A 23,191-nucleotide genomic window follows, 5' to 3' on the forward strand; every position below is an offset into this window, starting at 1 on the left:
TTCCAAACATCTTGCTTCAGTTTCTGTATTATAGAGGTGCCAATGCCTTGTTTAAGGATGCCTACTGCATAAAGAACACATATTTCTCTGAATATTTTACTGTCACACAGAGGGACTGGACTTTTTTTGGTTTTTGTTTTTTTTTCTAATGCTGTTGCTCCATCCCCAGCACATTCCCCACAATAAAAGTCTCTCTGTTCCCAGAGGCCTGCAGCTGAAAAGACAAACTGCACTACAGCTTTTCTCTGCACAGAAACCCACCACGTGCGGATCCTGCTGGCACACGAGAAACCTGTGCCCCACACCCCCAACCCTCCTGCCAGGGCACTGTGTCTGGAACAGCAGCACCCCTGAACTGCAGGGGGTTCCATCACGAACCAGAGGGGAAAAAAAGGAGAAAATACAGCTTTGCAAAGAGTCTAACCCTGCTCCATGCAAGGCTGTGTACAACCCTCTGTGGGAGCGTACACAGACACTACGTGTTCAAGCACGCACACAAACTCGTGTGGGATTCAGTTACTCCAAAGGATGTCTGGGGGAAAGGGCTGTGAACAGCATCTACCTTGGGAGGGGGAAATAAAAATTACTAGTTATTGAATTTGGGTCTGTCAACCACCAGAATTAAGCACTGAAGAGAGCCTTCCAGTTTTGTGGCAAAAGCCATGGTAACACCACTGTGCTGTCCAGCAAAGCCAGAGCAATTCCCAGGGAACAGCCTGGGTCTGGCTGCAGCACTGCCTGCATGGCGAAAACAAAACACACAAAACACAGATGAAAGATGTTTCCCCTCTTCTCTCCCTGAAGGAAAAAAAAAACAAACCCAAAAAGAAAAAAACAAACCCATCCTTCTTAGGCTGAAAAGGAGATCACAGGGAGGGAAACACGTAGGAGTCCAGACGAGTGATAGAGCTGTAGACCAGGCACCGCTGCATCTGCTCCAGCTACACACACTTGTCTAAGAAAAGCATTATGAATTTTTCTCTCTCTTCAGATGTCTTGCCTGGATGCTTTAAAGCAGCCTCAGAGGAATGTGCTCTTGGGTCTGAATCCCGTAGGAAATTATCCTTTGTGGTGGATGGTCTCCCCTTGGGGCCTGTCTGTGTGTTTTGCTTTCATGTAATCCTCCCACCTTGGTTTTCTAATGTAATTCTATCCACATTATTATAGCTCTTTGAAACTCTCAAATGGTACTTACTCAGGCTGTCATATTTTCAGCTCTCCTAGACTGGGTCTGACTGGCCTGGATGGCCTGTGGTTCATGCCATAAATATTTAGCTAAGTCACCAAAAGATATCACGGAGCAGTTGTATGCCACTGACAGACACCATGGACAGGAGTCTGGGCCCTGTGCCCCTTCCAAGTGGGATGTGCTTGGGATGTGCTCTACAAGAACAACAGAAACCTAACAGCAGAACCACTCTGTCAGGGTTGCTCACAGGAGCCAACTGGTCTTTTGTCCTACTTCCCCTTTTCTTTCTACAACTTCTGCTCCAAGAAGATTCAGCAGATTACATGCAAACTTTTAAGATGGTTCTTGTGGTTTAGATCAATTTTGCCAAGAGCCCAGCAGGTCCAGCATCCTGACCTGCAGCCAGGACTCCCTCTACACTGCCTGCCACTGAAGCTTTCTCAGAAGACATGATTCTTCACTGCCACCACTGCTCTCATTTGCACTGAGAGCAGGGTTTTGTGGTTTCCTTCCCAGTTCCTCTGCATCACACAACCTCAGTATTTGGTTTGCATCAAGTTCATTGTCTCACCGATGCACCATGGGAATCTAACCATAAAGCAAGCCCTGCACTTGGAGCGTTCTCTTTTCTTCACTCTGGCATGAATTTACACCCTGACAAGTCGGATCTTTAATATCCCTCCCACACGCACGCAGAGAGACAACTTCAGTGCCTCCCCGCCCGCGCAGCGGATCCCCTCAAACACATGAATCAACGTTTACCCACAGCTTCCCTCCTGTGCTGTCCAACTGCCAGCACTTATCACCGTGTGGAGGAACACACTCAGACACCACTGCATGGCTGACTGAGAGCCTGCCTGACTGCTCTGCTGGGGTTTGGCTCTTCAAAGTTATCTCCACTTGTAATGCAGGCTCAATAACGGGGAGGGGATGCAGCCTATGGAGTGACTGAATAGAGGGGACCTGCACTCTGCTCCTAATCCTCCTGTTTGCTTGCTGGATGTCCACAACTAACCCAGCACTCATCACCAGCCTTGCCTTCGGTCTCCCCAGCTGCAACACTGCAACACTGAAGGCTTCTCTGAAGAAGAAACTCAACCTTGGCTGAAAAAACCTCTGACTACATCCCAATTAAGTTGGCCCGTTGCTATACAAGCTTCACTGCTGCAGCTACATGAATTTCTGCCCTGAATTGCTCAAGCATTAAAAGATGTGGAGAAGAAATGCCAGGTCCTTGCATCACTGCCCACCCCTCCCTCCCTTTTATTATATTTTAGAATATATAATATATTCTTGTTATATTAGATAGATTATTATTTTAATTAAATAACATATTAGTGCACAGCAATAGGGGTTAAGCAAAACCTTTCTTGTATTTTCCTCCCTCGCTTCCCTAAGGAAGGTTGATACAAAGGAGAAACGTTCAGTTCCATTTACAATTTCTGTCCTGAGCTGGTGCTCAAACCACCTGTGTGGTAACAGTCCTCAGGCCATTTCACCAGAGAAGTGCTCCAGCAGCAGCAGCAGCACAGCAATTCTGCTTTGTCTTACTGTCAACTGTGTTGAAAAGCAGCAAAGTAGGAAGGTTTTGCTTCACTCTCCACTGCACAGCAATAAATTGACACAGCACAGCTGCAGCCTGCTCGAGCTGAAGGAAGGAAGAAAACAATTTGGGGCTCACATCTGTGCAGCAACTATTAAGAAAAACTACCCATCTCTGTTCCACCAAAGCACTGACCCAGCTATGCAGTTCACTTCTGCTGATGACATTAGCTTTAGGAAATGCTCAGCATGTTTATTTTGCAAACAGCATTTTGCTTGGAAATTACAAAAGAATCAGAAGTGCCACTTGCTGTTAGACAACATTATAATGCAAAATGAAGCACAACCATTGTGATGGGAGAACACATTCATTAACTCAAGAGAGTTGGCAGTCTTCTGATATTTAGTAGATTTTTCTCAAATTCAACCCCCTGGAGTCATGGGACCTGAAAAGCTAAATTTTTTTCCTTTAATAGAGCCTTTTTGGCAGCCCTCATAACTGCAGGAGTGGAAAGTTACTTACTTTAATGGCGAATATAAAGATTTTTTTAAAAAATTGTGTTGAAGTATCATCTGTTTTGAGGAGAATATTATGATTCTGGACATCAGGTTTAGTAGCTCTGAAAAATCAGCATAGAGGAGTTCTTTAGATCAAAACCTAAATCACTCATTGGCTTATCTTTTAAAGGCAATTTATGACTGCTTACAAAACAAAGACACAGGAATCCTCAAAGCCATGGGCCTAACTCTGATTTTTGTTAGAGCTGCACAATTGTGATGACTTGCAAATGGTTGTGATTGATGTTAGAATAATGCAGCAACCGCAATCAATTGATTCTTACATGATATAATGGCATTTTTAAATCCGTCTTTGATCTGAAAATACCTCTGTGCTCGGAGGTTATTAACAAGAGGGGTGTGTGTTACTGTAAAAGTACCCAGCAGTATTCTTGAAAAATTCCCTGTCTGGAAAATGTGCTTGCCAAAAAGGGCCCCTGAGAAGAACACAGATGGATCTATGCAAAGCCTGGCACTTCTGAAGAAACAAAACAGGACATGTCGAGGTACAGAGGAACAAAAGGAGATGGTCACAGCCTGCAAGGTGCATTAGCAAAAAACACTGAAGAAGAAGCAAGTTTGGCTATCGCTTATTGTCTTCATGCATCACTTACAGAAAGAACCAACAGCTCAGGAAAAGTCAAAGATAATGAGAAAAAAAATGCCAAAGGAAAAAATCCAAGAGTTCCTGCCTTGTAGTGTATGTGGAGCACCCACCCTGTGCACTGGTGTCCCTGTGTAATGCAGCATATGGAATATCCTCCCTGGCCAGGCCTCTGACGGGAAACATCAGCAAGTTGACAGGACTGAGATGAATGAAACTTAATGACAAATGGGGAAAAAGGTCAGAACAACATGGAATCTGGTTTCCCTCTGCCTTGCCCAGCTGCACAGCCCGTGGAGCCACAGTCCTGTCAGTGCTGCTCGCACTAATTACATCTGCACAGCTAGAATGGAATGTATTAAGGTTTAAAAAAAATTACCCTCTGAACCCACTAGTACATATCCAGAGGAACTATTCATTTAAACTTCAACTTAAATACGTATTTATCTTTGTGCCCTGAAGTCCCACATACCTCATTTTCCATTTAACCTCTCCTCTTTTATGCTTTGTAGAAGTTGTACAAGATCATTTATGCAAAGACTTGATATTTATAAAAAAAAAAAAAAAATCAAGCAATTGGAAGAGCCAAACACTTCAAAGGGTCAGCAATCGATGCACACAACCCCCATAGCCCGTCCAGCTGGGGAGATACAGGCACAAACTGTCAAGTGCAGGTTAGGAAATGTTCCTTGTTTCACATCCCTGGCACGGTGCAGGGAGGGAGAGTTGCCCACAGGGGGACACGGGTCAGACCCTCTGGGAATGCAAACTGCAGGAATAACTGTGAGCCAGCTCACAAACACTCCCTGCAGTCACCGGGGCAGCCCACGAGGCAGAGCAGTCCTGAGGAGGAGAAGGAGGAGGCAGATATGAAGCCAAGGTTGGGAAATGCAGCATCCAAAGCCCAGAACCAGACCGGAGACCTGCCATGCACAGCTTCCCTGGAGCTTCACCTCCATGTGCTTGATCCCTGCCATGCTGCACTTCCCTGCCCAAGAAGTACCGCTCACCAGAGAGGGCACAGCTCGCTGTGTGTCAGGCTGAGGGACCTAACCCCCTACGTTTTTTTAATTTTTTTTTTCAAGAGTAGATCAGGGGATCCATCACCCAGAGGTATCTTTCAAGCACAGACAAAAGCACCTACCCTTCCTGCAGGCTGCATTCAGCCCCTGGATGCAGTTGGGAAGTCACCACCTCTCCTTTGTGAGCCAGCACAGAGTAATTCAAAGCAGAAGCCCAGTATGAAATCCCCACACAAACTTATCTAACAAGATGCTCTTAAAACCTTCATTTTTTTTCCAAGCTGGATTTTATAACGCTTTCAAAGGGTCCAGAGACCGTCATCTGAACTCTTTATCCACCACCACTTTTTTTTTTTAATCTAACATGTAGATTTAATAGCTTTATATTGGGTCTGTTCTGAAGGGAGTCTCCGAAAGTCAAGTTCCTGCTACTTGCACATGGAAGGTTATAGTGGTTCCTTTTATGGGCTATCCCAGCCTCAGCAATATTAGAATCCCTAATGGTCACAAAATGTCAGCTTACAACTTCTGTGTCTGAGAGGAATTATGCCTGGTTTTAGACATGAAGCAGTAAGGAGCAAAGTACCTTAAATGACCTGCTGAAGGTCATCTGTGGATCTAGAGATGAGCCATGCACCTTTTGTACCTCGCTCAGAAAAACCACCTTTCTTCCTTCTATGACTTGTGTTCGGGGATTTTTATGTACTATAAATTAGGATGAAGCATTTCTTTCCACTGGAAAGACCCCAAAACTACAAGTACACATAAACATCAGCTCTTAATCATTTCAAGAAGCCTTATTCAGAGGTAATATTTCAGCCACTTACTTATGGTAGTAAGACACAATGAATCTATGCAGTAGAACAAAATTACTTTAATTAAGAAGAAAAGCAGCACGTGGCATTCAGAGTGCTTGCCTCAAAATTAGAGATAAAACCATTTCAACTTGACAAACTAAATGGTAGAATTATAATTTACCAGAAGCTTTCTTGATTTCTTTGCATCGACCAAAATTGTCTCCCCTCTCCTTCATTCCTTCTCTTTTCTACACCACCTCAAGGAACTCTTCTGTGCTAATATCCTCAGAGAGCTGAAAATTCTCAATGAAAGCCCAACAGAAAAATGGAACAAATATAATGTGATATTCAAATGCAAATTTTAAGTACTAATATGTAACAGCTTTTTTTTTTCCTTGTTGGGATTGACACTGAGTTTCCATCCATTCCCCTTCCTGAAGGTTTAACCACACCCACCAAGGGGGCTCCCAACATCTTATTTGACAGCTAGCCTAAGCTAATGAAAGACAGTAAGTTTATAATGCAAGTAATCTTCAAGCTCTTTTCCAACCTAAATGATTCTGTGAGTGAAGAAAAATGAAAGCAATATGCTCATTTTGTCTGAGCCAGGGATGCAGTGCAGCAGCTCGTGGGGCCGGGTAGCACACGTGAAGCCCAGAGCTTACTGAAGCTTTGCAGATGAGAGATAAGCAATACTTTGTATTTCACTCAGATGTAGATTATGAGCCAGGGAAAAGCAAGCTTAAAAGGTGAATGGCTTCTTTTGGCATTAGCTGAAATCTCTGTATAGTCTCCAAAGCAAGCCGACAGCGAGGTCAGGCTACAGTATGGGAATTCTATAGTCAATAAAAAGCCCTGTTTTTAAAGCTCTGAGTCGGAAAAATTCAATGTGGATGACCACTTATTGAAAGGGTCATCATCCAACAGAGAGAAAATTGCTAGAGCAACAAAGAGCCCAGAAGTATTCCTCAGTTTATAGAAACCACAGAGAAGGGTGAATTCTAAATCCCTCTCCTCCTAGTATTAATCTAGTTTGCCTCCAAGGATCAATTTATCCAGTAGAAACCGCATTGTGATGGTGCAGTCAAGCCCCTTCTTCGCTGAAATCTGAACTTGAACCATAAAACAAGACTTGTTTTTTTGGCTGCACACTGACATTTCAGTATTTCTCTGGCACTGAGAGCACAGCTCCAGTCCTGCACTGACAGGCAGGAAGGACAGGTGGGGGCTCTCACCCCAAGCTGGTTTGTTCAGTTTCCATCCACGGAGCAACTTTATTTTTGCTATACTCCAGGTGACATTCTCAGGATGTTTATTACTGAGTCAGAGCTTAGGAAGAACATTTACAGACTTCCCTCCAGCTCCCAAGGCCCTGAGTATTCCCCTCTCAGGGAGGAGTTTGCAGCACACCTGTGTAATGACGGCTGCGCCCGCACCGGGGCTGCCAGAGAAATATTGATCCTAACGCAGCACTAACCTTGCCCAGCTGCTCTCAGAGCAGGAGCATCAAAGCAGTGCTTGAACAGGCTCCTCATGGATCCTGTAGCAGGACTTCTCATGCATTAAACGACTCACTGTGAAACAAGGCCAGCTCCATGAGTCTTGCAGCAGAATGTCCCACGGCAGTGCAAAGAAATACCTTTTGTACTTGAAGGGAGAAATCCCTCCCCCACGAGACCAACTTTCTTGCAACTGCTTCCCTTTCTGATCCTCGTTCTTAAACCAGCTGTATCCTCCTGCTCACACTGGTGCTCCCAAAGCAAGGAATTTGGTTTGCTAATTAGCGCCGTTAGGGAAGTTGGGGAACACGAAGCAGAGATTAAAAAATTGCTCAGGCTGGGTTCTAAGCACTTCACCCTTGTGATATATCCGTGTCGTAAGCTCTGCACTGAACAGCACTTGACTCAGCCTCAGTTTGCAGGAGGGAGAAATTAATTGCAATCTAATAGGATTCAAATTGGTACAAGGGATCCCATCATTACGGGACAAGAAAGAGTAAAACCACAGTACATTAGCAGCCAGCAAAGGGCTTCGGTCAATGCAGTGGAACAGGCAACACCATGGCTGAGACATGATGAATTGATACCTCGATAATTGTAATTTATTAGTCGCTGGTGCTGAACTAGCATACGAACCAGGTGGGAACAGCCTGAACCCTACGCAGCGTTTGCAGAAGGAATGACATTCCCTTTGCAAGGTCTAACTTGAAATAATTTTACACTGAAGTGAAGATGTGTCACAGCTTAATTCAAGCAGCAGTTATGTGTACTGGAGGATGAAAGTGTAAATCAGCAGCAGACTGGGAAACAGAAGGCTCCTGGTATCAAATGTCAGTGGAGTTGCTCCCTCACTCTGCAACCTTTGACAAGTCACTTGACTCCCCCAGTGCTCCAATCAAGGCAGCTACAGCACCGGGTCAGGAGCAAGGTTCCCATCACAGGCCACACTCACCCTCTGTGCTCAGACCTGGGGTAACTGCAGCCCTTACCTCACTGTATTTAAAACTGGCACCGGAATTAGTCCCTGAGACTGGCCCGTGGATATTTAAAGTCATGTGTGACAAACAGGCTTTATGTAATGAATTATGGTTAAGCTGTGAGAGTAAACTTGACAGACATGCACATGCATTCACGTTCACACAAAGCCCAACTGTCCCACTTCCACATGAGCAGCTCCAAGGGAACATCTACAGAGCAAAATAAAGGTTCAGTTGTGGCATGGATGAATGCACCAACAAAGCTTTCCTTCCAGGTAGCACACACAGCCAGGGTGGCAGAGCCCAAGGCAGCAGAGGTGAACAAGCTGGGATCCCCATGGGCTCACATCCCTGCTCCTCCTCTCTGCTCAAGCCATGCCACTGAATACTCATAACTTGTTGCTAAATTAAGCAATCATTCACAGGGCTAGTAATGCCTCACTCCTCCCGGATTCTGCTGGGCAGGCAGAATTTTAGGAATTTGGAATATTCTCCAGTTAATTTCAGAAAACAGAATGTAAGCCACCAACACTGGAGGTGCCAACACAGCCCACCGGCAGCTGCTACTTCCCTCCCATCTTGTGTTAGGGAAAATCTTTTGGATGCCAAACCCCCTGAAGCACAGATCTGCCACCCTCACACCCGGCTGGAACCTCACAACTCCTTCTGCCTCCTCCCACCCGAGGTCAGCGAGGAGAAGCAAAGGGCTCCCAGGCATCACTCCAGGGAGGATCAGATCATCACATGAAAGGTGAAGGCCTGGGTCTCTGAGCTAAGGGCAATACAGAAACAAATCCCACTGCTGGAAAGAATAAAAGGGATGAATTAATCCTGAATTGCTGAGAGTTTTTTTCTTGGCAAGCCTTTTTAGCCTATTGCAATCAGCTTTATGTACATTTATACTCTAAGCTGCATAATCAAGTGGGGCTATTTCAGAGTAATAGATACCTCCTTTTTCAAGCTTCCATAAGTGGATCTATTCCTTCCTAAAGCTACCCAAGAAGCCAGTTACTAAAGACAGAAAACCACAAAATTACACATTCAGTACTTCTAACCAGCTCTTCACCCCAGAAGACCTTTGGAGGGTTTATAATTGAGAAAAAGAAAATGCTTAGGCTTAAAAACTGGCCCAGCAAGTTTGCTATCAAGATTCCCTGGATTTGTACTGTGGAAACACCCTCAATACTCACACCTAGTTCTCAATCATGAGGTGATGATTAATACCAGCATTAGATCATCCTCGGCAATTGCCAGAGCCTTCTGCAAGGTTCTTGCTGGATTAGATCACAGAATGGGGCTCAGCACCTCTCAGCAAACTCTTGAAACCTGAAGCTGGCATCCATCCTGGGCACCTGGCACATCCACATGGCATGATGCAGGAATGCCAGCTTGGATGGAGTCACTTCTCTCACGTCCTCCACCTGAACCGGTTCTCTGTGCTTTGGGTCACCCTGAGCTGAGGTGTCAGTGCTGCTTCCAAACCCAGCCTAGTCTGTGTCTGATCTTGCACAACTTAAGGCTGGTCCCTTACACCTTGTTAGCAAGAGCAAGACTCCCACAGCAGTGACCTCCTCCCTTCCTTCGTCAGGTCAAAAACACAGCCTTGTATTTTCCTGTATGGTAATAAAATAACCATCATGTCCCCTGCTATTTTCTTTCTGTGTATTGCAAGCACTTTAAAAAGTAAGTAAAAATTATTTCCTCCAGGTTACAGATAAGCAATCAGACAAAGGATGGCCAAGCAATTCACCAGGAATAATTTACCCAATAATCTAGTGGCAGAATTTGGTAGTAGAAATCCTTCTACCTCAACAACTTCACAGATCAGCCCTACTGGTAAGAATATGGCCTCTCCTCCTCTCCCAGACACAGTGATTGTTTGAGGAGGAGGAGAAGGGTTTTCAAGTTCTGTGTCTGCAGTGTCTGGAAACAGAAAAAAAACCCAACTCAGACACTACCATCGTGCCAGAGATCAAGATTCCTATTCTACACAGAAGTAAAAATATCACATAGCAGTTGATTCCTTTTGGAATGACTACCAGGCAAAAGCCAGTATCTGATAGTGATAAAGACTGAATCACTTGTTTAATTTTTATTTTAACATACACGGTTCAGCATTGGAAACAGCTCATTTTTTAGACAGGTAGAAGGAAAAGATTGACTTTTACTGATTAAATCCTAATCCTGTCAGAACAAGCTTCAAGTCAACAAGTACAGTCAATACTAAACTAGGAATTAACTAAGGGCTCCCATTTGTGTAGTTGCATTAACAACCTTTGCTGCATAAAATGACTAAAAAAGCCTTTCAGCTAAGATGGTTTAGCAGATACACCTTAGGCCATGACAGCACTGGAACACTCTCATAGAAAAATAATCATTAGTGATGACCAGTTATCACAGGACCCTAAATAAATTCTTACTCTTAAAGTACACTGGAAGGTCATTAAATGCTGAGATCCAGAGCAGTGATAACTGCATAACTGAGGAAAAGTTAAGAAAAAAAAATTCAATTCAAGCACCAAGGACTTAAATGCTGCAAGAATAGAAATGGGTTTTTGAAAGAAATCATCTTTACAAAGCTACATGATAGTTGGACGAACACAAAGCACTATAAAAATAGCCAATTCCTGAAAAATAGTATTTCCCTGTTCCTTGGGTCAGTAAATCCCCTATTAACTACCAAAACCTCTGCTTCTGGCTTTGCCTTAGGCTTATGCCTGTTTGAGGTGACCCAAGGTTGTCAAACAACAATTCAGTTCCTACTAAATAACACACACACACACAAAAGCCCCAAACAAGACAAAACAAAATCCACAAAACATACTGCTTTTTTTTTCTCTAGGACAATTCTGGCTTTATTACATCTGCTATTACAACGTGCCTATAACAACGCTCTCTAACAAGCAGCCCTAAGGTCAAATATGTCCCTTGATCAATTTACTAGAGGTCCCTGGTGCTGCTGCTGCTGCTCTGGAGAGACTGTCTGGGGAAAAAAAAAATAATCCTTTTATTCCTCTGCTTCACTGTAAGGGGAAAAAAAAAAAAAGCTGTCACAAAGACATTTTTCTTCTCCCTCTGCTCTTGACAAGCCAGGTAAACAAGAGAGGGGGGGATATCCAGCTGCAAAGGATTGTAAGAGACCACCATTTGTACAGGCATATAAAACCACAGGTTATTTACTCAGCTACTCAGAATGATTCAGAACAAGGCTAAGGGGATTGGGAAGATGTCTTAGCAAAACACCTGCAGCATTTTGCATGAGGACAAATAAAAGGCACTCTGGGTGTGAGTGTCCTGGGGTCGTCTTTGTACAGGAATTGAACAGCACATTGCTGCAGTCCAAGCACTCTGCTGAGCAGTAACACTAATTCAGAGATGCCCTGAGCAGCACAGTCATCACGAAAACCCACTCCTAGTTTTGACAGTAAAGCTGTGACTGTTTGTCTGGTTTTGCTCAACACATCAGTACCCAGTAATAAAATCCACCAGTATTAAGCAATAGCTATACCCAAAAAAGCAGACTTGATACTGGCAGACTTGCTACAGAAATCGCTCCAGGCTTGTAGTCAAGCAGCAGGGAAGGAGTTAAACTCATCTGCCACAATGCCCCAGTACCACTCTGACTCATGCCTGACTGCATGACTTTTGTTTCACATGTTGTGATTTATTTTCATCTCTACCTGCGGGTTTTAGTCACAGACTGGCACCGACCCTAACCCTTTAACGGGAACTGCCCCATCCAGCCCGGAAACCTGGAGCTCCAGGTGCCTCCAGCTATTAGTAGACAATTCTAGGGATTGTCTTTGCTTATTCCCTATGCCCTGATTCCCATCACTTCTGGTTAAATATGGTAATTCCTGCAAGCAGCCCCTTTAAAAGATCCCCCTCCTCCCCCCCAAAAATTACCCTTTGCTAATGACCTATAATGGATCTAAATAAAGCCTGAGCTGTTCCTTACTCATGCATAACTTCATTGCTTCTGTTCCCTACACACCCTGCCCACTTGGCGTAATTTGCAGAAGGGTTTTGGCATGGACAATTGAAACACCCACATGCTGCCTGAACTGAAAAGCTTAATCCCCGAGTCCCTTTCTTCCTGTGTGATAGCTAAACGTGGCTTTTATTTTGATAACACAGGTCCCATCTGCACTGCCGGTTTCAACCCACGAAGACTGAACTCCAACCATGTTCCCAGATTAGGACAGCTACAGCCTACAGCATCTCACCCCACACGATGGCTGGAGAAGGCTTAAAACCTGGCAAAACTCCAACCTTCACATTTCACATGCCCAGAATAAAATTCCCCCTAAATTAGCAGACTCCATCTCCAAAAACCCAGAAGTCACCGCAGATGGTAATCAATTGGCACACACCTTGGTGTGGTCCACAGTCAAGACAAGGACAAAGAAAGAGCACAGGCCACAAGGAACAGTTGCCAGCTTCTTCCAAGAGCACGAATTCCCATTCGGGTGCCATGCCCTGAAACAATTCCAATCCATCTTTCTCTTTAAGCAGAGACAGCACCGCCACCTACGATGATCCGACAGTGACAAAGGAGGGCTGAAACTCAGGCCCAAATTGTTATTCCCCTCAGCTAGGCAGTTATGCACAAGAAACACTGCTTGTAAACACTTCTTTGTCAAACACTCAATTACAAGCTGCTTTATGAACAAAACGAGCCAGTCGCGAGGAAAGCGAGAGACAAAAACGGGGAAGCAAATCTCCAGTGGCACGGAGCCAACCCCACTGCCAGCCCCTCCGACGGGAGGGCACGGACACAGCCGGGAACACCCCGAACCCAGCTCTGCGGGATGGCTCCTGCGCAGCTCAACTTTGTCCTCTGCTGTTATGATTATTTCCTACGTGGTAAGCAAAGAATAACAGGTTTATTTTTGTGTTGTTGGTTTTTGCAGTCTGCACCCGGGAGAAAAAGAGCACATGTACAAATGTGGAACAAGTTCAAAGCTCTCAATTCAGGCAACACTTGCAATATGACCCTCTTTCTTCTGTGTCATCCCCATTTACACCTTTACGCACTGAAATTGCTCCATATGAGCTGAAATATAGCTGGAAACTGGAACATTCATTTTTTTTCATGTTAAAGCTGCAGATGTACTCCACAACAGAGCAGCTGAGCCACCTCCATCTCCAATCCTACACAGACTGTGGCACTAGCTCCAAAAAGATGCCTATGACTGACACTACAGCAATAAACGTCATGTTAAAGTATAAAATATTTCCCTATGACCACTCGAAAGTTTTGAGAACCAACGGAAAGACAACTTTATGAGATCCAGCACCACCTTCCAAGAGGCTGCAGTGTTACAGCATCAGAGGGCTATTCATATTCATCACAGCACTGTTTTTTCTGGCTTCCCTGGACAGCGTCCACTACTGGATCCATTACACCTCCTCCTTGGATTCTTTTAGCAGTATTATTCCAGTGGATAAGATTTCCCCTGGAAAGGGTTTTTTCCTTGTTTTTACTATTCGGTGTCAATGAGTCAAGCAGAGCTGTAAGAGGAAACATTGGAGAGAGTAAAATGAAACCTGTTGCTAGTCTTTAGCTTTAAATGGCAATGGATCTGCAGCTGAAGGAAGAATCCAGCCTGTGCTCCTTTCCCTAGTGCCAAAATGAAACCCTTTAACCAGAAGAAAGTGGAACATGGAAGAGTGAAGCCGGAAGATTTGTTTTTAAATTAAAAAACCCACATATTTGCATAACTGACTTTAGACACCAACATTCAGAATCCAGCAGCTACCCAAAGAATACTTTGTTTTTTTAATCTCAACAACTCCGGCTCCAAAGAAAGAAAATTGAGAGAAAGCCACCAGAAAGAAAAAAAAAAGCAGCCCTAACTTTTGCATGTAATGATAGTGAGAGTTTACAAATACAATTCCTAAACTATCCTCCTTGCTGGGATCTTTTTTAAAGAAATTAATTTCAAGGCTCAAAAAAATTTAGAATCAATTTAGAGTGCTAACAGCTGGAAAAACCTACATACAGACAGAGCATATTTCAAATCTTGAGTTAAAAGAGACATACACGCCTGACTATGCCTAAGGACTCCCTCAACCGGTAAGTTTGGAAGAGCTTTAAATCTATCACAACCCCCTTCTGGCTTTATTTCATTCTTAAGTTTCTTTTACAGAAAACATTAGAGAAAATAGACTGACTTTGCCCAAACAACGGTGCAGCAGCATTCACCTGAACAGCCACTAATAACCTGGTTTGAAGGACTAAAGCAAAAATGCAAGTGCTTATTTTACCTAAGAGATGCCTTCAAACCAAAGCTGTGCTTGCTCAGGCTGTGTATGTTCCCAACAGCTCGTGCAAACCATCCCCCTGGCAGGAGCATGGAAACATCTCCCTCAAGGACTCAGACAGGAGGCCAGAGGATGTGGGTAACACCGCCCCAGGCTGCAGTTTGTGAGGCAAGAGCAACTGAGGGGTGGAAAACAGCCCCATCTCTGATCCACTTCCACGAGGAAAGCCAAGGGAGCTGGACCAGTGCCACTGAATGACTTCAGGCAAAGACTGGCAGCTGCCAAAGCAATCCTGCTGCAGCTCCTGGCACACTGATCCCAGCAGGCTCCAGCAGCAGCAGGGACCCAGGGCCAGCTGTGAGCAAGGACAAGTTCTGCATGTGGACAGTAACAGCACCTCATGAAGAAGGTATTCATCCTGCCTCAACCACGAGTGACATTGGGATGTCATTTTGTTTGTTTTAAATCAGCTCACATTTAGACTGCAGCAGCACAGATGGTTTAGATATTACACTGGTAAGTGTGCTAGAGGAAGAATATTGGCTGTCTGCACCTACTAGGCTTATTTCACACTGAAAAAAAATACCTGTGATCATCCCAAAAATTACAGGGATGATGATAAGGAACTACACTGTACCTGCCACCATTCAGAGGCCTTGTATTGCACTGCAGACATAGTACAAGCCTGAGAACAGGAGCTACAATTAGGTAACAGATCCCAACCTCTTCTCCAAAGTTAGCTAAAATATTAGGCAACTAGTGCTATAATCAAGATGAAGTAACCATTGAGACACCTCTCATCCAAATCAGAAAAACAACATCCAAAAAGACTGTGGCTTCTTCAGGGTCCTCATCCCTCCTGCAGCATCAGCACTGAACCCGGGAAAAAGGGCTCTTCACACCTCAGAGGACACCTGGAACAAGTCCTGTCTCAGTGCCCTGAGTACAAGAAGAACCTCCAGCCAAGGCTCAGAATCTCTTCAAACAGCCCACACTGCTCCATTGTTCAACTTGCTAAAATCACCAGATACAACAAAAGTGCTCCATCTTGGTGCCTTCTCTTCTCCAAAAGAAATAAACAAATAAAACAAAAAAAAGAGAGGAGGGAAGAAGGAAAAGAAAGAGGACTTTGTGCATTGTGTCAACCAATTAAATTCAACAGAGAAAAAGATACAAGCAGTTATAGCTTCCTGTAAATTACTTCATGTAATTAAATCCCCTTCTTTAAATTACAAACCATTTAGCTCTTCTTTTATAACAATGTAACCAATGACCACCAACAACCTTTTTTATAGTGTCTAATGCCACATAAGTTGACAGCAATGAAATTTCCTTTTTATTTCTCCCTTTCAAAAGAAGCCGCTGGAACGAGATTCATTCACAGCTACTTACAGTCTGTCAGTGAGAAGAGGGGATCGCTTTGTTTCCCTTTATTCTGCTCCTGTCTGAGGCTGCATTTAAGCAAATGTGACCTAAAGTCCTTATCAGTCATCTAACTACAGGCAGAGAAGTTAAAGGTGACCCCAGCTTATACCTGGTTTGACTGTTCACACACATACAACATCACTTCCTTACACTGTACCAGTGGGGCTTAACTGTCTTCCTACCGCTTGAGTTTTCTGACCTTTTTTAACTCTGAAACCTCCAGGAATGTCAGATCAAGGCTTGTTTGCAAGTCCCCGTTTGCTGGGGACGAGTCTGGCCCAGTGAGAGCTGCTCTGAGAGGCTTCCTCTGGATTGCTCTGCTTAGGCAATGCCTGTGTGTGTCTCCAGGCACAGAGGTCTGTTTGGCCACACTTCACTGGGGCTGCAGCCACCACATTCCCTCCGAGGGGGAGCTCAGATGGAGACAAAAGGCCCCCACAGACACCACGGTTCAGCTCCACTGCAGGTGGTGCAAGAGGTCCCAGCACAGAACGCACTGGTAGCATCCAGTGCTTTCACCACTGTGCTCTCTAAACCTGCTCCAACACATCTTAAAAATGCCAGCAGCCATCTGGAGGCCTGAACACATCGCTGCTGCCCAGATGCTGTGAAGCGGGAGAGGGGAGTGGGAACAGTGGAATTTTGGAGAAGAGGAGAAGCAGGGACAAAGAAGGCAGAAGGCAGTGCCGCAGGCTAAGCCGTGGGGTCCAGTTCTGAACCCGGCAGGGTCGATGCCGTAACAGCAACAATGTGATCCTTATATACAAAGCAGGGAGCAGAGTGCCCGTGGCAAGACACTTCATCCCCATCCTCCATGGCCACCCAACCCCTGCTGGCTCTGACACCCACCCCAGCAAAGCCCGTGGCAGCAGGAAGGTGCCGGCCAGGGGAGAAGGCTCTGCCCAGCCCAGCATGGGCACACCAAGGAGCTGCACTCAGAGGCAGCTGAGCCTCTCTGGGAGAACCAGGAGAGCCCTGCAAAAGCAAGGACAAGTGGGGCACATGGAGCAGCAATACTAGCAAGGGAGCATCAGCTACAAAAGGGGAACTCTGAGGTCCAGACGAGCAAGTATTTCACTACTCGCTGAGACAGACAAAGCCACAATCTCCTACATAGAACATTTTCATCAGCCAAAACATGCTTTACATCACTCTGTTGAGAAAATAATATTTGTGGTGTAGTAAAATCCAGCATATGCTTCTGTTTCATGCTTCAGTATTAGTCTAAAAATAGTTGGACACCCCCCAATTCTAATAAGCGTGGTCTCTTCAATTTATGCTTCCCTACCAGAACTGCAGAAGGTTTTGAAATACATTTTTTCCAGCTTAAGCAAAGGCTGCCTCCTGTCGTAGTTCCCAGAGGGTTTATGGTATTATTTTGCACTAGTCCTGAAGCACAGTGTGTTACAGAGGTCCATTATGGAAGCTGTGCTGTAGCTCTCAGAAGGTGGCTGCAATCCCATGATGAAGTTACCTGTGTCACAGCTATAATGCAGACTTTAATGGCCTAATGTTCCTGCAGCATTTTAAACAAACTGAACACACTGCAAAGTTCTCCCTCTGCTGCAGAGTGGGCTCTCTAAGGCCACTTCAAGAATCTTGATGAATTCCTGGATAAATTTAGCAAAAACAACAGCACTTCTTCGTAACAGCAGGGTTTCATTTGGGAAATAAACATCCACTTTTTATTTACAAAGGATTTTTCCTCCTCCTGCCACTGCTGTGCTATGCCCACTGCTTCCCCTCTACTTTGATCCAGAAAACAGAATACCAAGTGCCTAACCAGGACTTAAAGCAGATTTTTAAATTAGTTCCTGACAGTGCAAACAGATTGTTATTGATTGAAATGAGGCTGATTTTAGGCCTTGGATTAGCAAACCTAATGCCTAAATGCCGTGTTGCCCATTTCAGTACTTTGCACCGTCGCTCCCCAGTGGTTTCCCAGGCAGCTGGGAAGTCTCTGCTCCTGCAGATTAGCGGGAGAGAGCCAGGCAGGGCCAGCTGCGGCTGTGCCGGAAAGGACCCCTCCAAAATCCCCTGGGACAGGGCCCGGCACCACAACCTCGTTAGGAGCTCTGGAGCCACAGACACCTCTCCCAGGGGCAGGAGTGAGTCTGTCCTCGGGGAGGCTCTGCTGGAGCCCAGCACTACAACCTGCAAGCTGGAGGGAACCAAAGCTCCAGGTGAAGGCACCTCCTGGGCTTCCAGCCAGCCTGGCCACACTGGCACAGAGGCTCCAGGCAGGGAATGGCACTGCCCTAACAGCCCTGCCCTCCCAGCCATCAGGAATGCCCACCTCAAACTAACCTGTGCAGAGCTTCCATGGCCAGACTGTAAATTCTTGTACTTACAAAGGTACAAATGGATCCTGGTTTTAAGCTACACTAAGCAAACGTTTTCCTGATTAAAAGAAAACGGACTGTTTTTCCTTTTGCTTTGTTGTTTAGTTTCAAAGGACGTTTAAATAACAATATCTGCTAACAAAAAGGGTAACATCAATTAGAAACAAAGAGAGACAAGTTTGTATAATTTCAGTGTTCAAAAGCAGTGCAATGCAAACACCAAAGCAGCACACACCAAACCAAACCAATCCCCAAAACCCACATTAAAGGCAACCTCTCTTTTCTTTCTCTCTTTAATTTTTTTTTGTAAGCTGCCTAGAATTCATTTGCTTTCAGTAGCCTGAGATACTGAAGGTAACAGAATAACTTTCTTAGACACAATTCAGCTTCCAAACACTACATTACTAAGACACAGAAGGACAGGTATATCCATGTCCTCTGGCCTACACACAAAGATTCCAAGGGTTATTTTTCAGACTCACTCTCCTCTGTGGCTGCTGAGCCTCAGCTAAGAAAGGGACATTTCAGTCTCTGAACTCTGAACTCAAGCAGCTACATGCTCCTATTGCCCAACCATCAGCATGAGCAACTGATGCCAAAGGAAATTTTCCACACCAAACACCTCATTAGCCAGACAGGCTTCTAGACTGTTTCTCTCTACCTTGGGAAAAGCCCCACAGCCTTTGGGTACCACCACCCCACACAAACAGGGCCAGGGGTATGTAATTGGTTTGAAGATGAGCTATCAATTTTCACCGAGACATCAGAGGAACGGTGAGAATCCTGGACGGAAAATGAGTCAGTGTATCGGCTTCAGCTCGGCTCAGCACGAACCCAGAGCACTGTTCCCCTTGGGGCAGGGAGGGTGTTATATCCATCACTGAATGTTGGATAACGAGATGATGAGCATCACAGAGAAACCACATGAATAGGTAATCAAACTTGTTAATGCAATTTAGCAGTTCCAGTCCAGCAAGAGCCACAGCAACAATATACATTAATCATCAATAATGCTCAGCAGTTTGACGAAGGCCGGGGAGTGAATGAGACAGGGGAATTAGCTCTGCTTTCCCTCCCTCCAGGAAGATCTGCTGAAGTCACAGAGATGTCACACCTCCAGAGCAACACGACCCCGTCAGCTTCCCTGCCCTTTCCTCCCATGCTCCAAACCCAACAGGCTATTTATGAGCACTAAATACGTGCTACACCACCCTGTTTTCCTCAGCTTCTCTGAGACTCTTCCTCATCTCGGGTGATTTAAACAGTGGGTGAGAAAAGGAAGGAGGAGGTGTAAGACACTAATCTTCGTGACAAATGACTATTTGCAGAACAGAGTGCTACTGCAGCCACATTTAACATCTAAATATATTCAATACACTGTGATGCTCCCAAACTGACTAACCACGGAGCCTGAGGTTCAGGTAACTGGAAATACCAGCAACTCTTTCCTATTAGCCCCAACTCTTTTCAGGGGGGCAGTGTACAGAAAGGTCAATGGGTCCTGGAACTCAGAAAAAAAAATTAGAAAAGAATTTTAAAAAGCCCCAACCAAAAAAACCAACAAAACTCCCAACTGTTCTACATCCACTGTGCTCAGACGTTCAGAGGAATAAGCAACTCCAAAAATGACACCAAGAAAGAGAAGAACAGCCCAGCTAAGGCTAATCAAAGGTTGACTCCAAGTTCAAGGGGTGACTTCTCTAAAAACTAGCAGAACAGAGGACGAACAAGGAAGCACTGGAACTAAAATGTTTCATTTTATACCTACCTCTTACTCAGAGAATTATACCCCCAACCACAGAGGAGCCCTTCCAAAGAGGTGAAGGGCTGCTCTCCCCCACCAGCACTGTCTGTAGCTGTGGGGAGGATTCCCTTCCACAAACCACAGGCTTAGCCCTGGACACGGCTTTTCGAAAAGGCATTGACTTAATTTCCAAGAAATATTCCTGTGTTGGAGGCAGTTACAGACTGTCAGAGGGGCAGCTTTCCTGCAGGCCACTCTGGCTACAGGAAAATCCACCCCAGCTTCCAACACTTCCCCATTCCTTGAGACAGCTGATGGCTGCAGGAGGTTTTGTTGATCCCCATTGCAGAGCAGCAGTTTCAGATCAGCACCTTTCCCTGTGTGCATGTGTTGAGAGCAGCCCCAACAAATCCTGACAAATCTTTGACCAGAGGACCTGTAACTATTTGAAATGCCCTTTTCTCCCTCTGCTGGGTTACAGCAGGAGATAAACCTGTTTGAATGACTTCTATACACGGCTGGGAGTAATAGGCTGGAAAGGACAGATTGGCTCTCACAGCTCTCTCCCCATAGCCTGAGGTACAGAACTACCAAATATTCAGGAGCAAACAGCAATCTGGATGCTTTGTCAAATGCAGTGAAGTATTAATCTAATTTTCTAAACAAAGCAGACAACCTGGCACTCAAATCAGCTTACCACTTTGCACCTCTCTACAAGGATTAGCAGAATACCATAATTATAATGCCCAATTTGATTTATTAGAGGAGGCTGCGTAGAAGAGATGACAATTCAGCAGCATTGTGAAAAGAAGGGATGAGAGTATAAGGAAAGCTTCAAATTGAACAGTAATTTCTAAGCAACATCCCAATATAATTAGCATTAATTACAATAAGCTTTCCAAATGAGGTATAAACCTATGTTTAATAACCCTGAATTGCAAAAATCATCCCCCAAATTCCAGGAAACTTAATATTACAGCCAATTTGTCTAGACAGCTTGGCAGGAAATGCCAGAATTCTAGGTGTGAACTTTGTGGTTACTAAAAAAAAGGAAAAATTATTGAACTTGTCTATATCATTTGCATAATTAGTTTGAACTAAGAATAGCCTAGTTTATGTAGGTTAGATTTGGCTGCTACTTTCATCAACCTTACAGACCCCCAGACTTGTCTGGTTTTCAGAACTGTACCAGTTAGGATAATAGAAGGTATTTTAAAAAACCTCCCTTTCCAATAAAAGATAAATTCTAAGTGTGACTCCTTTAGAGAGGCACGGTGTATTAATGAGTCACTCATCACAGCTTTTATTTCATACGCTTTGTGCAAGCTCCTTGCTCTTTTTAGAGTTTGTTACTTATCCTCACAGGGGAAAACAAAAAGATTAAACAATGAAAGATGAATTCAGGTTTTTATGAATGTGGCAGCAAATCCCCTATTTAATCACTCATGGCAGCCAAATACTAGCCAGAAGAAACAGATAACCATGTCCTCATTTTTCAAAGCTGAAATACCAACAATCTAAATTGTATGGTAAACTAAAGCAGCAGCGTATAATGAAAGAAACTGGAGTTTGCCAATGCAACAAAAACTCCTACCCCCAAAGGTTTCTGAAGAAGTGTCATGAATTCCCTAGTGGCCAGAACTACATGAAACTGAGTTTTAAATTTCATGTAGAAGATGTCACTGCTAACAACCCTTTCCTCCTGCAGGAACAGGGAACCTCCCCCCTGCCTCTCACATCCCCAGCAGTGCAAACCCCTGCCACACACTGAAGTCCTGCAGCGTAATTTTAGACCAGAAGAAACAACTCCAATCAGTAGAAAAGCAGCATTTACTGCAGCCAAGCTTCCATGTGAGGGAGATTTTGGTGGCAACTGAGACCTAATGAGCTCCTTTGTGCTCCCTGTCCCCATAATCTTCTCCACTCCCAGTTGCATCAACGTGAGCATTTGTTTTGTTACTCTGGGGAGCAGAGTGGCAGGGGAGACAGCTTTATGGATACTCCAAGGGTTGCTGGAGTGCTGTTTGGGGCCTTTTCACTTAAATATAAAACCTGACACAGCAGCAGCTTTACAGAGGCAGAGGAGCTGAGGAAGCACAATGCCAGAACCCTGGTGTAAGTGTCAGGCAGGAATACCATCCAGCACCTCTTGCTTCTGAATATTTTATATCAAAGCCAGGCACTTCTGGTGAAATACATGCTTGGGTTTGTGGGTTTGGAAGCCAAGAAAAGGATCCTAGTTGTTCAGACTTTCATGGAAACTAAAATGTGCATCTATTCATCCATAACCAGAAACCATTTCAGTTGGCACAGAGCACAGTTTGTGCACAAGCTCATTGCACCTGTAACCAGGGGGGAATTGAAATCCTATCACTCAACTAGTACCAAAACCAATCAAGAAACTTGATATATCTTAACTACACAGACACTGATGAGTCTAAAACCAAAACATTTGGTATCACTATGGGGAGTTAAAAGAAAACAAACCTGGCAAATATTTTCCTGGGAGTGCATGATTACATGATTTGCTACCCAAATGTTTGCAAGCAGAAAAAGTACTAACATCTTTACATAAATTATTTGTACTGAATTATTCCAACCATTTTTTTTTTTAATCAAAAGGAAGAAAACAAAAGTCTGCTTTAAAGACAACAATTAGCCACCACAAGAGCAGGGTCATGAGTAGACCATGAGAATTTCTAACTTTATATGTGATGAGCCCTTCTGAACCAATATGCTAAAATGCAATCCCAAAAGACTGTGTGTGGTGGAGAATTATGTGGGGGGTTACATTAGATAACCTTAACGATTCTTTCAAATCCTACAATATTGCAAGTCTGAAAAAACAATTCCAGTAACTGGACAATTCAATCTTTCCCTGTCTGGCACAGGTACAGGATCACTTCCACGAAACAAAAGCTGTGCCTGGGTTAAACAGCTCTTTTTCTCTGCATCACAGAGAATAAAAACCAGTTTTTCATTGCAGTGTGCTTCCTAGCTCAGAACAAATGCTGGAAGGACACTGGTGTTCCCACTGGCTCCCAGTTAACGGACAACTGGGAAAGTGTCCACACATAGATGCTGCTGTGCTATGGGGATTGCAAAACAAGGAATGCTCACAGAGTCACCAGCAAACCTCCCTGCTGAGCAGCAGTGAGGTGATGAAGAGCCTGCCAGCCCCAGTGCCTCTTCTTTGTCACCTCTGGGCTCTGCAGGTGCTGTGGC

General features: G+C 44.6%; 1 protein-coding gene across 13 annotated transcripts in view; it reads right to left on the reverse strand.

The window, feature by feature from the left end:
• Positions 1 to 23,191, reverse strand: part of FBRSL1 (fibrosin like 1) — a 510,214-nt gene that overhangs the window by 348,554 nt on the left and 138,469 nt on the right. The window lies entirely within an intron of this gene.

Source organism: Lepidothrix coronata, unplaced genomic scaffold (genome assembly GCF_001604755.1).
Source record: "Lepidothrix coronata isolate B3197 unplaced genomic scaffold, Lepidothrix_coronata-1.0 Scaffold51, whole genome shotgun sequence".
NCBI classification, from domain to species: domain Eukaryota; kingdom Metazoa; phylum Chordata; class Aves; order Passeriformes; family Pipridae; genus Lepidothrix; species Lepidothrix coronata.